Source organism: Argopecten irradians, chromosome 4 (assembly GCF_041381155.1).
Source record: "Argopecten irradians isolate NY chromosome 4, Ai_NY, whole genome shotgun sequence".
Classification (NCBI taxonomy): Eukaryota; Metazoa; Mollusca; class Bivalvia; order Pectinida; family Pectinidae; genus Argopecten; species Argopecten irradians.
Window position 1 is genome coordinate 494898 of NC_091137.1, and position 16760 is coordinate 511657.

The window sequence follows — 16760 nt, forward strand, 5'->3', positions numbered from 1 at the left end:
TATAAATTAGTTGTATCTGCTGGCTGGTGTAGTTGAAAGATTTTCAAGGAAAGGAATGGCTTCGAGTGGATCTTCAGTGCAATGTTTTCTATGGAATGTGTATAATGGACAACGTTTTAAGGAAGTAACCGATCGGTGTTTCCCAGCCAGTCAGATAACTATGTATACAATTATCACTTTTACAAATAATTATAACTTAATAAATAACTATTCTCCTCTCCTATACTCCTCTATCTTTCCCTTTTCTCCTTCATTCTTAAAATAGAAAATTTTGATTCATATTATATATATGTATTGTCTTCATTGCTGTCATTATGTATATATTCATATTATGTATTCGGGAGAGGACGTTACTAAGTTGGCAAAACTTGTGTCCAATCCCTGTTGTCAATAATTTACGACAATAAAAAATATGTTTAAAATCAGTGGTTAATCAGGAATGGAACTTTACTAAACCTTATACATTTTCAAAGCAGTCAAATAAGTGTCTTAACAAAGATGACTACACAATACTGAAAGCTATGTACACAACAATTTATCCTGATTTACTTGACAGCATTAATAACATGCCAATGTCATATAGAAAATGTTCCACAATATCTCTCGGAAAAGAAGTTTTTGGGTCTTGGAAGTCTAGGCATAGAAGGTCTTCTGTAGTAATGGCATATTGGCATATACCTTGTGAAGGAACCATAGCAACTGAGAAAGGCTATGGACAATTAGTTCCTGGTGTTATTCAGGAATTTATTTTCCACAATTTGCTTGTTGGAGGTGAGAGTAAACTACATATTTTTGCTAAGATATATTGGCTTCAGAAATTACCTGATCTGTATCGTTATCATTGTGGAAAACCAGTTGAAGTTTGGAGTAAAGATCTGTATGATTTTTGGGGTTCTTCTGCATTTCTTCCTGTTCAGCGAATTTTTTGCAAGTGTGTTAGAGCTGAAGGGAAATTGCTACAAAAAGAGGTTCACTTCATTTTCCCTTTGAGTTGTAAGTTAGGTATATGATCAAATTTTACCTACAATTGTAAACTTTGTATCAAAGACTGACTACCAGTTGCTATTAGACGTATCTTCACATTTGCAAAACCAGATACAGAAGTTATTTTTATTTGTTTTTTGAAAGATGATCCACCCCCAACAAAGCAAATTGATGTTTAATAGTGTATATGTCAAATTAACACAAATATCATTTATTTAGCTTTTGATTCATGTGTAATCAGTTTAAATTAAATTTTCAAACTTTCCAATGGTGGTTATGGTATAAAGTAAGTAACTTATGTAACTGAAGAAAATGCTTATTCATCTTTTCCTGTTTTTGATAGAGAAAACATATCATTTGTAAGTGCTAAAGCATCTATAATTATTGGTACAGTATATCTTGATTACTTGATGAGTTATAAATATCAAATGACAAACATATGAAATTCACATAATGTAATATGTAAATTTGGAATAGCAATGAATTTTGTATAAGGAATATTAATGAATTTTGTAAAAGAATTTTATTTCCATACTTATACATTTTGTACACTGAGATAAAACACCATGTGCATGGTAAGATGTGTCTCAATCTATTATATTTTTTGAAGTGTACATTGCTTGAAGTGAGCTTGTATAATATATTGTATTTAAAGAGTGTAAAATATTATTTGTATTTTGCCCTGTGCCACTTGGTAATACACAAATGTCGCGTTACAAAATACCACACTGGAAGGGTGTATCGCCCTGTGCCACTTGGTAAAACACAAATGACGCGTTACAAAACACCATGCTGGAAGGGTGTATCGCCCTGTGCCACTTGGTAAAACACAAATGTCGCGTTACAAAATACCACACTGGAAGGGTGTATCGCCCTGTGCCACTTGGTAATACACAAATGACGCGTTACAAAATACCACACTGGAAGGGTGTATCGCCCTGTGCCACTTGGTAAAACACAAATGTCGCGTTACAAAATACCACGCTTGAAGGGTGTATCGCCCTGTGCCACTTGGTAAAACACAAATGACGCGTTACAAAACACCACACTGGAAGGGTGTATCGCCCTGTGCCACTTGGTAAAACACAAATGTCGCGTTACAAAATTCCACACTGGAAGGGTGTATCGCCCTGTGCCACTTGGTAAAACACAAATGAAGCGTTACAAAACACCACACTGGAAGGGTGTATCGCCCTGTGCCATTTGGTAAAACACAAATGGCGCTTACAAAATTCCACACTGGAAGGGTGTATCGCCCTGTGCCACTTGGTAAAACACAAATGTCGCGTTACAAAATACCACACCGGAAGGGTGTATCGCCCTGTGCTACTTGGTAAAACACAAATGTACGCGTTACAAAACACCGTGCTGAAGGGTGTATCGCCCGTGCCACTTGTGTAAAACACACTTGTTCAAACCACTGGAAGGTGTAAACACAAATGTCGCGTTACAAAACACCATGCTGGAAGGGTGTATCGCCCTGTGCCACAAATTGGTAAAACACAAATGTGCCGCGTTACAAAATTCCACACAAGAAGGGTGTATCGCCCTGTGCCACTTGGTAAAACACAAATGTCGCGTTACAAAATACCACGCTGGAAGGGTGTATCGCCCTGTGCCACTTGGTAAAACACAAATGTCGCGTTACAAAACACCATGCTGGAAGGGTGTATCGCCCTGTGCCACTTGGTAAAACACAAATGTCGCGTTACAAAATTCCACACTGGAAGGGTGTATCGCCCTGTGTCACTGGGTAAAACACAAATTTCACGTTACAAAACACCATGCTGGAAGGGTGTATCGCCCTGTGCCACTTTGTAAAACACAAATGTCGCGTTACAAAATACCATGCTGGAAGGGTGTATCGCCCTGTGCCACTTGGTAAAACACAAATGTCGCGTTACAAAATACCACGCTGGAAGGGTGTATCGCCCTGTGCCACTTGGTAAAACACAAATTTCGCGTTACAAAATACCATGCTGGAAGGGTGTATTCGCCCTGTGCCACTTGGTAAAACACAAATGTCGCGTTACAAAATACCACGCTGGAAGGGTGTATCGCCCTGTGCCACTTGGTAAAACACAAATGTCGCGTTACAAAAATACCATCCGTAAAAAGGCAATTTGAATGAGACGTCTCTGCAAATTTTTTTTTTTTTGCATACGTTACAAAAATTTCCTTTTTTTTTGTTAAAAAATTTTGTGTCTGTGGTTCAAAAAAAAATTTTTTTTAAAAAAAAATCGGTTTAAAAGTCTACAAAATGCTTTTTTTTTGGGGCATATTAATGTGATCCCGCAAAAAAAATTTTTTCACTTTTAAAATTTGTTTTTTTTTAAAAAGTTTTGCAATTTTACTTTGGTAAAAACAAAAAGGTTTTGGTTTAAAAAAATTGGACCGTAAAAGTTTATGGTTTTTTTTTTAAAAAAATGGCGGAAATTGTTTTAAATTTTTTTTTAAAAAAAAAAATTTGTTAAAAACACAAAATTTTTTTTTTTTTTTTTTAAAAAATGGCCAAAATATTTTATCCCAAAAGTAAAGCGTCGTGCACAATATGTATGAAAAAACGTAATTCCATTTTTTTGCATATCAAATTTCATATTGCAAAATTTTTTGCTGTTTTTTGCATTTTTTGTGGTTTTTATAAAAAAAAAAAACCTCACCCGCCAAATTTTTTTCATTTAATTTTTTCGGTAAATCTTGTTGTGAGCTAGAGCGCTAATTTTTTGTACAAAGATGACAATTGTTTGCCCGCGAAAGTTTAAAACGATACCGATACAACACAACTTTGACCGTCTAATTTCAGACGATTTATCCATGTTGTTTTGAAATATTGATACGATTTTTTGCACAACCGTACACACGTGCATGTACTACATAATGGTGGTTTTATAGATGCACATAACTGTAAATTAACCTAAGTTTTTACCCGCCAAAAGTTTGACACGGTAAGATTTGAACATTTTTTGCGTTCAACTTTGGCCACTTCCGGTACAAAGTGGTTTTTATATATCGCTTTGATATTTCAATCGCGAAAAGTCTGGAAAATGCCTGACAATATGGCGTTTTTATGAAGTGGGAACCTCCCATAATGGCCGAGATTTTGCCCGCCAAATTTGACACGATTTATCAAGTTCCGTGTTAGGGCTATTTTTTCGGTAAATCTTGTTGTGAGCTAGAGCGCTAATTTTTTGTACAAAGATAGACAATTGCAAGCTGCACCACGAATCCTAGTCACATTTGCGAAAATTTCAAAAATGGCCGATATTTTGACCGACAAAGATTTTTGTGAAAAATGCTTTTGTGAGCTAGAGCGCTAATTTTTTTGTACAACGATAGATGGTAAAAAATGATGACAATTCCACAAAGTCCGGGTTGCATAACTTTAAAAATGGCCAAAATATGGCTCCGTAAAGTTCGTCACGTATGAGACGCGTCTCTGCACATCACTTTGCCGGCTTCCTGTTTCAAGGGGTTTTAATATATCACTCTGATGTTTTGCATATTTGTAGTCGGTATAAAAGTCTACAACACTGCCAATTTTCAGGGGCATATCTTTCAAAATGGCTGAGTATTTTCCCGCCAAAAATGACAGAATCTTAATAAGTCGGTTTTGCCGCTTAAAAAGGTTTCCGACTTCCGGTACAAAGCGGTTTAAAGTTATGGTTATAATTTTTTGTACATTTATTGTCCGTAATATGATCTACAAAATGGCGGATTTTCAGGTGCGAAGTATTCAAAATGGCAAAGTAAATGCCCGCGAAAGTTTAAAACGATTTAATTTACAACACAACTTTGACCGTCTAATTTCAGACGATTTATCCATGTTGTTTTGAAATATTGATACGATTTTTTTGCACAACCGTACACACGTGCATGTACTACATAATGGTGGTTTTATAGATGCACATAACTGTAAATTAACCTAAGTTTTTACCCGCCAAAAGTTTGACACGGTAAGATTTGAACATTTTTTGCGTTCAACTTTGGCCACTTCCGGTACAAAGTGGTTTTTTATATATCGCTTTGATTTTTCAATCGCGAAAAGTCTGGAAAATGCCTGACAATATGGCGTTTTTATGAAGTGGGAACCTCCCATAATGGCCGAGATTTTGCCCGCCAAATTTGACACGATTTATCAAGTTCCGTGTTAGGGCTATTTTTTCGGTAAATCTTGTTGTGAGCTAGAGCGCTAATTTTTTGTACAAAGATAGACAATTGCAAGCTGCACCACGAATCCTAGTCACATTTGCGAAAATTTCAAAAATGGCCGATATTTTGACCGACAAAGATTTTTGTGTGAAAAATGCTTTTGTGAGCTAGAGCGCTAATTTTTTGTACAACGATAGATGGTAAAAAATGATGACAATTCCACAAAGTCCGGGTTGCATAACTTTAAAAATGGCCAAAATATGGCTCCGTAAAGTTCGTCACGTATGAGACGCGTCTCTGCACATCACTTTGCCGGCTTCCTGTTTCAAGGGGTTTTAATATATCACTCTGATGTTTTGCATATTTGTAGTCGGTATAAAAGTCTACAACACTGCCAATTTTCAGGGGCATATCTTTCAAAATGGCTGAGTATTTTCCCGCCAAAAATGACAGAATCTTAATAAGTCGGTTTTGCCGCTTAAAAAGGTTTCCGACTTCCGGTACAAAGCGGTTTTAAAGTTATGGTTATAATTTTTTGTACATTTATTGTCCGTAATATGATCTACAAAATGGCGGATTTTCAGGTGCGAAGTATTCAAAATGGCAAAGTAAAAATGCCCGCGAAAGTTTAAAACGATTTAATTTACAACACAACTTTGACCGTCTAATTTCAGACGATTTATCCATGTTGTTTTGAAATATTGATACGATTTTTTGCACAACCGTACACACGTGCATGTACTACATAATGGTGGTTTTATAGATGCACATAACTGTAAATTAACCTAAGTTTTTACCCGCCAAAAGTTTGACACGGTAAGATTTGAACATTTTTTGCGTTCAACTTTGGCCACTTCCGGTACAAAGTGGTTTTTATATATCGCTTTGATTTTTCAATCGCAAAAAGTCTGGAAAATGCCTGACAATATGGCGTTTTTATGAAGTGGGAACCTCCCATAATGGCCGAGATTTTGCCCGCCAAATTTGACACGATTTATCAAGTTCCGTGTTAGGGCTATTTTTTCGGTAAATCTTGTTGTGAGCTAGAGCGCTAATTTTTTGTACAAAGATAGACAATTGCAAGCTGCACCACGAATCCTAGTCACATTTGCGAAAATTTCAAAAATGGCCGATATTTTGACCGACAAAGATTTTTGTGAAAAATGCTTTTGTGAGCTAGAGCGCTAATTTTTTGTACAACGATAGATGGTAAAAAATGATGACAATTCCACAAAGTCCGGGTTGCATAACTTTAAAAATGGCCAAAATATGGCTCCGTAAAGTTCGTCACGTATGAGACGCGTCTCTGCACATCACTTTGCCGGCTTCTGTTTCAAGGGGTTTTGATATATCACTCTGATGTTTTGCATATTTGTAGTCGGTATAAAAGTCTACAACACTGCCAATTTTCAGGGGCATATCTTTCAAAATGGCTGAGTATTTTCCCGCCAAAAATGACAGAATCTTAATAAGTCGGTTTTGCCGCTTAAAAAGGTTTCCGACTTCCGGTACAAAGCGGTTTAAAGTTATGGTTATAATGTTTTGTACATTTATTGTCCGTAATATGATCTACAAAATGGCGGATTTTCAGGTGCGAAGTATTCAAAATGGCAAAGTAAATGCCCGCGAAAGTTAAAAACGATTTAATTTACAACACAACTTTGACCGTCTAATTTCAGACGATTTATCCATGTTGTTTTGAAATATTGATACGATTTTTTGCACAACCGTACACACGTGCATGTACTACATAATGGTGGTTTTATAGATGCACATAACTGTAAATTAACCTAAGTTTTTACCCGCCAAAAGTTTGACACGGTAAGATTTGAACATTTTTTGCGTTCAACTTTGGCCACTTCCGGTACAAAGTGGTTTTAATATATCGCTTTGATTTTTCAATCGCGAAAAGTCTGGAAAATGCCTGACAATATGGCGTTTTTATGAAGTGGGAACCTCCCATAATGGCCGAGATTTTGCCCGCCAAATTTGACACGATTTATCAAGTTCCGTGTTTATCAAGTTCCGTGTTAGGGCTATTTTTTCGGTAAATCTTGTTGTGAGCTAGAGCGCTAATTTTTTGTACAAAGATAGACAATTGCAAGCTGCACCACGAATCCTAGTCACATTTGCGAAAATTTCAAAAATGGCCGATATTTTGACCGACAAAGATTTTTGTGAAAAATGCTTTTGTGAGCTAGAGCGCTACTTTTTTGTACAACGATAGATGGTAAAAAATGATGACAATTCCACAAAGTCCGCGTTGCATAACTTTAAAAATGGCCAAAATATGGCTCCGTAAAGTTCGTCACGTATGAGACGCGTCTCTGCACATCACTTTGCCGGCTTCCTGTTTAAAGGGGTTTTGATATATCACTCTGATGTTTTGCATATTTGTAGTCGGCATAAAAGTCTACAACACTGCCAATTTTCAGGGGCATATCTTTCAAAATGGCTGAGTATTTTCCCGCCAAAAATGACAGAATCTTAATAAGTCGGTTTTGCCGCTTAAAAAGGTTTCCGACTTCCGGTACAAAGCGGTTTAAAAGTTATGGTTATAATTTTTTGTACATTTATTGTCCGTAATATGATCTACAAAATGGCGGATTTTCAGGTGCGAAGTATTCAAAATGGCAAAGTAAATGCCCGCGAAAGTTTAAAACGATTTAATTTACAACACAACTTTGACCGTCTAATTTCAGACGATTTATCCATGTTGTTTTGAAATATTGATACGATTTTTTGCACAACCGTACACACGTGCATGTACTACATAATGGTGGTTTTATAGATGCACATAACTGTAAATTAACCTAAGTTTTTACCCGCCAAAAGTTTGACACGGTAAGATTTGAACATTTTTTGCGTTCAACTTTGGCCACTTCCGGTACAAAGTGGTTTTTATATATCGCTTTGATTTTTTTCAATCGCGAAAAGTCTGGAAAATGCCTGACAATATGGCGTTTTTATGAAGTGGGAACCTCCCATAATGGCCGAGATTTTGCCCGCCAAATTTGACACGATTTATCAAGTTCCGTGTTAGGGCTATTTTTTCGGTAAATCTTGTTGTGAGCTAGAGCGCTAATTTTTTGTACAAAGATAGACAATTGCAAGCTGCACCACGAATCCTAGTCACATTTGCGAAAATTTCAAAAATGGCCGATATTTTGACCGACAAAGATTTTTGTGAAAAATGCTTTTGTGAGCTAGAGCGCTAATTTTTTGTACAACGATAGATGGTAAAAAATGATGACAATTCCACAAAGTCCGGGTTGCATAACTTTAAAAATGGCCAAAATATGGCTCCGTAAAGTTTCGTCACGTATGAGACGCGTCTCTGCACATCACTTTGCCGGCTTCCTGTTTCAAGGGGTTTTAATATATCACTCTGATGTTTTGCATATTTGTAGTCGGTATAAAAGTCTACAACACTGCCTATTTTCAGGGGCATATCTTTCAAAATGGCTGAGTATTTTCCCGCCAAAAATGACAGAATCTTAATAAGTCGGTTTTGCCGCTTAAAAAGGTTTCCGACTTCCGGTACAAAGCGGTTTAAAGTTATGGTTATAATTTTTTGTACATTTATTGTCCGTAATATGATCTACAAAATGGCGGATTTTCAGGTGCGAAGTATTCAAAATGGCAAAGTAAATGCCCGCGAAAGTTTAAAACGATTTAATTTACAACACAACTTTGACCGTCTAATTTCAGACGATTTATCCATGTTGTTTTGAAATATTGATACGATTTTTTGCACAACCGTACACACGTGCATGTACTACATAATGGTGGTTTTATAGATGCACATAACTGTAAATTAACCTAAGTTTTTACCCGCCAAAAGTTTGAACACGGTAAGATTTGAACATTTTTTGCGTTCAACTTTGGCCACTTCCGGTACAAAGTGGTTTTTATATATCGCTTTGATTTTTCAATCGCGCGAAAAGTCTGGAAAATGCCTGACAATATGGCGTTTTTATGAAGTGGGAACCTCCCATAATGGCCGAGATTTTGCCCGCCAAATTTGACACGATTTATCAAGTTCCGTGTTAGGGCTATTTTTTTCGTTAAATCTTGTTGTGAGCTAGGGCGCTAATTTTTTGTACAAAGATAGACAATTGCAAGCTGCACCACGAATCCTAGTCACATTTGCGAAAATTTCAAAAATGGCCGATATTTTGACCGACAAAGATTTTTGTGAAAAATGCTTTTTGTGAGCTAGAGCGCTAATTTTTTGTACAACGATAGATGGTAAAAAATGATGACAATTCCACAAAGTCCGCGTTGCATAACTTTAAAAATGGCCAAAATATGGCTCCGTAAAGTTCGTCACGTATGAGCGCGTCTCTGCACATCACTTTGCCGGCTTCCTGTTTCAAGGGTTTTTATATATCACTCTGATGTTTTGCATATTTGTAGTCGGTATAAAAGTCTACAACACTGCCAATTTTCAGGGGCATATCTTTCAAAATGGCTGAGTATTTTCCCGCCAAAAATGACAGAATCTTAATAAGTCGGTTTTGCGCGCTTAAAAAGGTTTCCGACTTCCGGTACAAAGCGGTTTAAAGTTATGGTTATAATTTTTTTGTACATTTATTGTCCGTAATATGATCTACAAAATGGCGGATTTTCAGGTGCGAAGTATTCAAAATGGCAAAGTAAATGCCCGCGAAAGTTTTAAAACGATTTAATTTACAACACAACTTTGACCGTCTAATTTCAGACGATTTATCCATGTTGTTTTGAAATATTGATACGATTTTTTGCACAACCGTACACACGTGCATGTACTACATAATATGGTGGTTTTATAGATGCACATAACTGTAAATTAACCTAAGTTTTTACCCGCCAAAAGTTTGACACGGTAAGATTTGAACATTTTTTGCGTTCAACTTTGGCCACTTCCGGTACAAAGTGGTTTTTATATATCGCTTTGATTTTTCAATCGCGAAAAGTCTGGAAAATGCCTGACAATATGGCGTTTTTATGAAGTGGGAACCTCCCATAATGGCCGAGATTTTGCCCGCCAAATTTGACACATTTATCAAGTTTCGTGTTAGGGCTATTTTTTCGGTAAATCTTGTTGTGAGCTAGAGCGCTAATTTTTTGTACAAAGAGAGACAATTGCAAGCTGCACCACGAATCCTAGTCACATTTGCGAAAATTTCAAAAATGGCCGATATTTTGACCGACAAAGATTTTTGTGAAAAATGCTTTTGTGAGCTAGAGCGCTAATTTTTTGTACAACGATAGATGGTAAAAAATGATGACAATTCCACAAAGTCCGCGTTGCATAACTTTAAAAATGGCCAAAATATGGCTCCGTAAAGTTCGTCACGTATGAGACGCGTCTCTGCACATCACTTTGCCGGCTTCCTGTTTAAAGGGGTTTTGATATATCACTCTGATGTTTTGCATATTTGTAGCGGTATAAAAGTCTACAACACTGCCAATTTTCAGGGGCATATCTTTCAAAATGGCTGAGTATTTTCCCGCCAAAAATGACAGAATCTTAATAAGTCGGTTTTGCCGCTTAAAAAGGTTTCCGACTTCCGGTACAAAGCGGTTTAAAGTTATGGTTATAATTTTTTGTACATTTATTGTCCGTAATATGATCTACAAAATGGCGGATTTTCAGGTGCGAAGTATTCAAAATGGCAAAGTAAATGCCCGCGAAAGTTTAAAACGATTTAATTTACAACACAACTTTGACCGTCTAATTTCAGACGATTTATCCATGTTGTTTTGAAATATTGATACGATTTTTTGCACAACCGTACACACGTGCATGTACTACATAATGGTGGTTTTATAGATGCACATAACTGTAAATTAACCTAAGTTTTTACCCGCCAAAAGTTTGACACGGTAAGATTTGAACATTTTTTGCGTTCAACTTTGGCCACTTCCGGTACAAAGTGGTTTTTATATATCGCTTTGATTTTTCAATCGCGAAAAGTCTGGAAAATGCCTGACAATATGGCGTTTTTATGAAGTGGGAACCTCCCATAATGGCCGAGATTTTGCCCGCCAAATTTGACACGATTTATCAAGTTCCGTGTTAGGGCTATTTTTTCGGTAAATCTTGTTGTGAGCTAGAGCGCTAATTTTTTGTACAAAGATAGACAATTGCAAGCTGCACCACGAATCCTAGTCACATTTGCGAAAATTTCAAAAATGGCCGATATTTTGACCGACAAAGATTTTTGTGAAAAATGCTTTTGTGAGCTAGAGCGCTAAATTTTTGTACAACGATAGATGGTAAAAAATGATGACAATTCCACAAAGTCCGGGTTGCATAACTTTAAAAATGGCCAAAATATGGCTCCGTAAAGTTCGATCTACGTATGAGACGCGTCTCTGCACATCACTTTGCCGGCTTCCTGTTTCAAGGGGTTTTAATATATCACTCTGATGTTTTGCATATTTGTAGTCGGTATAAAAGTCTACAACACTGCCAATTTTCAGGGGCATATCTTTCAAAATGGCTGAGTATTTTCCCGCCAAAAATGACAGAATCTTAATAAGTCGGTTTTGCCGCTTAAAAAGGTTTCCGACTTCCGGTACAAAGCGGTTTAAAGTTATGGTTATAATTTTTTGTACATTTATTGTCCGTAATATGATCTACAAAATGGCGGATTTTCAGGTGCGAAGTATTCAAAATGGCAAAGTAAATGCCCGCGAAAGTTTTAAAACGATTTAATTTACAACACAACTTTGACCGTCTAATTTCAGACGATTTATCCATGTGTTGTTTTGAAATATTGATACGATTTTTTTGCACAACCGTACACACGTGCATGTACTACATAATGGTGGTTTTATAGATGCACATAACTGTAAATTAACCTAAGTTTTTACCCGCCAAAAGTTTGACACGGTAAGATTTGAACATTTTTTTGCGTTCAACTTTGGCCACTTCCGGTACAAAGTGGTTTTTATATATCGCTTTGATTTTTCAATCGCGAAAAGTCTGGAAAATGCCTGACAATATGGCGTTTTTATGAAGTGGGAACCTCCCATAATGGCCGAGATTTTGCCCGCCAAATTTGACACGATTTATCAAGTTCCGTGTTAGGGCTATTTTTTCGGTAAATCTTGTTGTGAGCTAGAGCGCTAATTTTTTGTACAAAGATAGACAATTGCAAGCTGCACCACGAATCCTAGTCACATTTGCGAAAATTTCAAAAATGGCCGATATTTTGACCGACAAAGATTTTTGTGAAAAATGCTTTTTGTGAGCTAGAGCGCTAATTTTTTGTACAACGATACATGGTAAAAAATGATGACAATTCCACAAAGTCCGGGTTGCATAACTTTAAAAATGGCCAAAATATGGCTCCTTAAAGTTCGTCACGTATGAGACGCGTCTCTGCACATCACTTTGCCGGCTTCCTGTTTCAAGGGGTTTTAATATATCACTCTGATGTTTTGCATATTTGTAGTCGGTATAAAAGTCTACAACACTGCCAATTTTCGGGGCATATCTTTCAAAATGGCTGAGTATTTTCCCGCCAAAAATGACAGAATCTTAATAAGTCGGTTTTGCCGCTTAAAAAGGTTTCCGACTTCCGGTACAAAGCGGTTTAAAGTTATGGTTATAATTTTTTGTACATTTATTGTCCGTAATATGATCTACAAAATGGCGGATTTTCAGGTGCGAAGTATTCAAAATGGCAAAGTAAATGCCCGCGAAAGTTAAAAAGATTTAATTTACAACACAACTTTGACCGTCTAATTTCAGACGATTTATCCATGTTGTTTTGAAATATTGATACGATTTTTTGCACAACCGTACACACGTGCATGTACTACATAATGGTGGTTTTATAGATGCACATAACTGTAAATTAACCTAAGTTTTTACCCGCCAAAAGTTTGACACGGTAAGATTTGAACATTTTTTGCGTTCAACTTTGGCCACTTCCGGTACAAAGTGGTTTTTATATATCGCTTTGATTTTTCAATCGCGAAAAGTCTGGAAAATGCCTGACAATATGGCGTTTTTATGAAGTGGGAACCTCCCATAATGGCCGAGATTTTGCCCGCCAAATTTGACACGATTTATCAAGTTCCGTGTTAGGGCTTTTTTTTAAATCTTGTTGTGAGCTAGAGCGCTAATTTTTTGTACAAAGATAGACAATTGCAAGCTGCACCACGAATCCTAGTCACATTTGCGAAAATTTCAAAAATGGCCGATATTTTGACCGACAAAGATTTTTGTGAAAAATGCTTTTGTGAGCTAGAGCGCTAATTTTTTTGTACAACGATAGATGGTAAAAAATGATGACAATTCCACAAAGTCCGGGTTGCATAACTTTAAAAATGGCCAAAATATGGCTCCGTAAAGTTCGTCACGTATGAGACGCGTCTCTGCACATCACTTTGCCGGCTTCCTGTTTCAAGGGGTTTTAATATATCACTCTGATGTTTTGCATATTTGTAGTCGGTATAAAAGTCTACAACACTGCCAATTTTCAGGGGCATATCTTTCAAAATGGCTGAGTATTTTCCCGCCAAAAATGACAGAATCTTAATAAGTCGGTTTTGCCGCTTAAAAAGGTTTCCGACTTCCGGTACAAAGCGGTTTTTAAAGTTATGGTTATAATTTTTTGTACATTTATTGTCCGTAATATGATCTACAAAATGGCGGATTTTCAGGTGCGAAGTATTCAAAATGGCAAAGTAAATGCCCGCAAAAGTTTAAAACGATTTAATTTACAACACAACTTTGACCGTCTAATTTCAGACGATTTATCCATGTTGTTTTGAAATATTGATACGATTTTTTGCACAACCGTACACACGTGCATGTACTACATAATGGTGGTTTTATAGATGCACATAACTGTAATTTAACCTAAGTTTTTACCCGCCAAAAGTTTGACACGGTAAGATTTGAACATTTTTTGCGTTCAACTTTGGCCACTTCCGGTACAAAGTGGTTTTTATATATCGCTTTGATTTTTCAATCGCGAAAAGTCTGGAAAATGCTGACAATATGGCGTTTTTATGAAGTGGGAACCTCCCATAATGGCCGAGATTTTGCCCGCCAAATTTGACACGATTTATCAAGTTCCGTGTTAGGGCTATTTTTTCGGTAAATCTTGTTGTGAGCTAGAGCGCTAATTTTTTGTACAAAGATAGACAATTGCAAGCTGCACCACGAATCCTAGTCACATTTGCGAAAATTTCAAAAATGGCCGATATTTTGACCGACAAAGATTTTTGTGAAAAATGCTTTTGTGAGCTAGAGCGCTAATTTTTTTGTACAACGATAGATGGTAAAAAATGATGACAATTCCACAAAGTCCGGGTTGCATAACTTTAAAAATGGCCAAAATATGGCTCCGTAAAGTTCGTCACGTATGAGACGCGTCTCTCTGCACATCACTTTGCCGGCTTCCTGTTTAAAGGGGTTTTGATATATCACTCTGATGTTTTGCATATTTGTAGTCGGCATAAAAAAGTCTACAACACTGCCAATTTTCAGGGGCATATCTTTCAAAATGGCTGAGTATTTTCCCGCCAAAAATGACAGAATCTTAATAAGTCGGTTTTGCCGCTTAAAAAGGTTTCCGACTTCCGGTACAAAGCGGTTTAAAGTTATGGTTATAATTTTTTGTACATTTATTGTCCGTAATATGATCTACAAAATGGCGGATTTTCAGGTGCGAAGTATTCAAAATGGCAAAGTAAATGCCCGCGAAAGTTTAAAACGATTTAATTTACAACACAACTTTGACCGTCTAATTTCAGACGATTTATCCATGTTGTTTTGAAATATTGATACGATTTTTTGCACAACCGTACACACGTGCATGTACTACATAATGGTGGTTTTATAGATGCACATAACTGTAAATTAACCTAAGTTTTTACCCGCCAAAAGTTTGACACGGTAAGATTTGAACATTTTTTGCGTTCAACTTTGGCCACTTCCGGTACAAAGTGGTTTTTTATATATCGCTTTGATTTTTCAATCGCGAAAAGTCTGGAAAATGCCTGACAATATGGCGTTTTTATGAAGTGGGAACCTCCCATAATGGCCGAGATTTTGCCCGCCAAATTTGACACGATTTATCAAGTTCCGTGTTAGGGCTATTTTTTCGGTAAATCTTGTTGTGAGCTAGAGCGCTAATTTTTTGTACAAAGATAGACAATTGCAAGCTGCACCACGAATCCTAGTCACATTTGCGAAAATTTCAAAAATGGCCGATATTTTGACCGACAAAGATTTTTGTGAAAAATGCTTTTGTGCTTTTGTGAGCTAGAGCGCTAATTTTTTGTACAACGATAGATGGTAAAAAATGATGACAATTCCACAAAGTCCGGGTTGCATAACTTTAAAAATGGCCAAAATATGGCTCCGTAAAGTTCGTCACGTATGAGACGCGTCTCTGCACATCACTTTGCCGGCTTCCTGTTTCAAGGGGTTTTAATATATCACTCTGATGTTTTGCATATTTGTAGTCGGTATAAAAGTCTACAACACTGCCAATTTTCAGGGGCATATCTTTCAAAATGGCTGAGTATTTTCCCGCCAAAAATGACAGAATCTTAATAAGTCGGTTTTGCCGCTTAAAAAGGTTTCCGACTTCCGGTACAAAGCGGTTTAAAGTTATGGTTATTTTTTTGTACATTTATTGTCCGTAATATGATCTACAAAATGGCGGATTTTCAGGTGCGAAGTATTCAAAATGGCAAAGTAAATGCCGCCGCGAAAGTTTAAAACGATTTAATTTACAACACAACTTTGACCGTCTAATTTCAGACGATTTATCCATGTTGTTTTGAAATATTGATACGATTTTTTGCACAACCGTACACACGTGCATGTACTACATAATGGTGGTTTTATAGATGCACATAACTGTAAATTAACCTAAGTTTTTACCCGCCAAAAGTTTGACACGGTAAGATTTGAACATTTTTTTGCGTTCAACTTTGGCCACTTCCGGTACAAAGTGGTTTTTATATATCGCTTTGATTTTTCAATCGCGAAAAGTCTGGAAAATGCCTGAAATAATGGCGTTTTTATGAAGTGGGAACCTCCCATAATGGCCGAGATTTTGCCCGCCAAATTTGACACGATTTATCAAGTTCCGTGTTAGGGCTATTTTTTCGGTAAATCTTGTTGTGAGCTAGAGCGCTAATTTTTTGTACAAAGATAGACAATTGCAAGCTGCACCACGAATCCTAGTCACATTTGCGAAAATTTCAAAAATGGCCGATATTTTGACCGACAAAGATTTTTGTGAAAAATGCTTTTGTGAGCTAGAGCGCTAATTTTTTTGTACAACGATAGATGGTAAAAAATGATGACAATTCCACAAAGTCCGGGTTGCATAACTTTAAAAATGGCCAAAATATGGCTCCGTAAAGTTCGTCACGTATGAGACGCGTCTCTGCACATCACTTTGCCGGCTTCCTGTTTCAAGGGGTTTTAATATATCACTCTGATGTTTTGCATATTTGTAGTCGGTATAAAAGTCTACAACACTGCCAATTTTCGGGGCATATCTTTCAAAATGGCTGAGTATTTTCCCGCCAAAAATGACAGAATCTTAATAAGTCGGTTTTGCCGCTTAAAAAGGTTTCCGACTTCCGGTACAAAGCGGTTT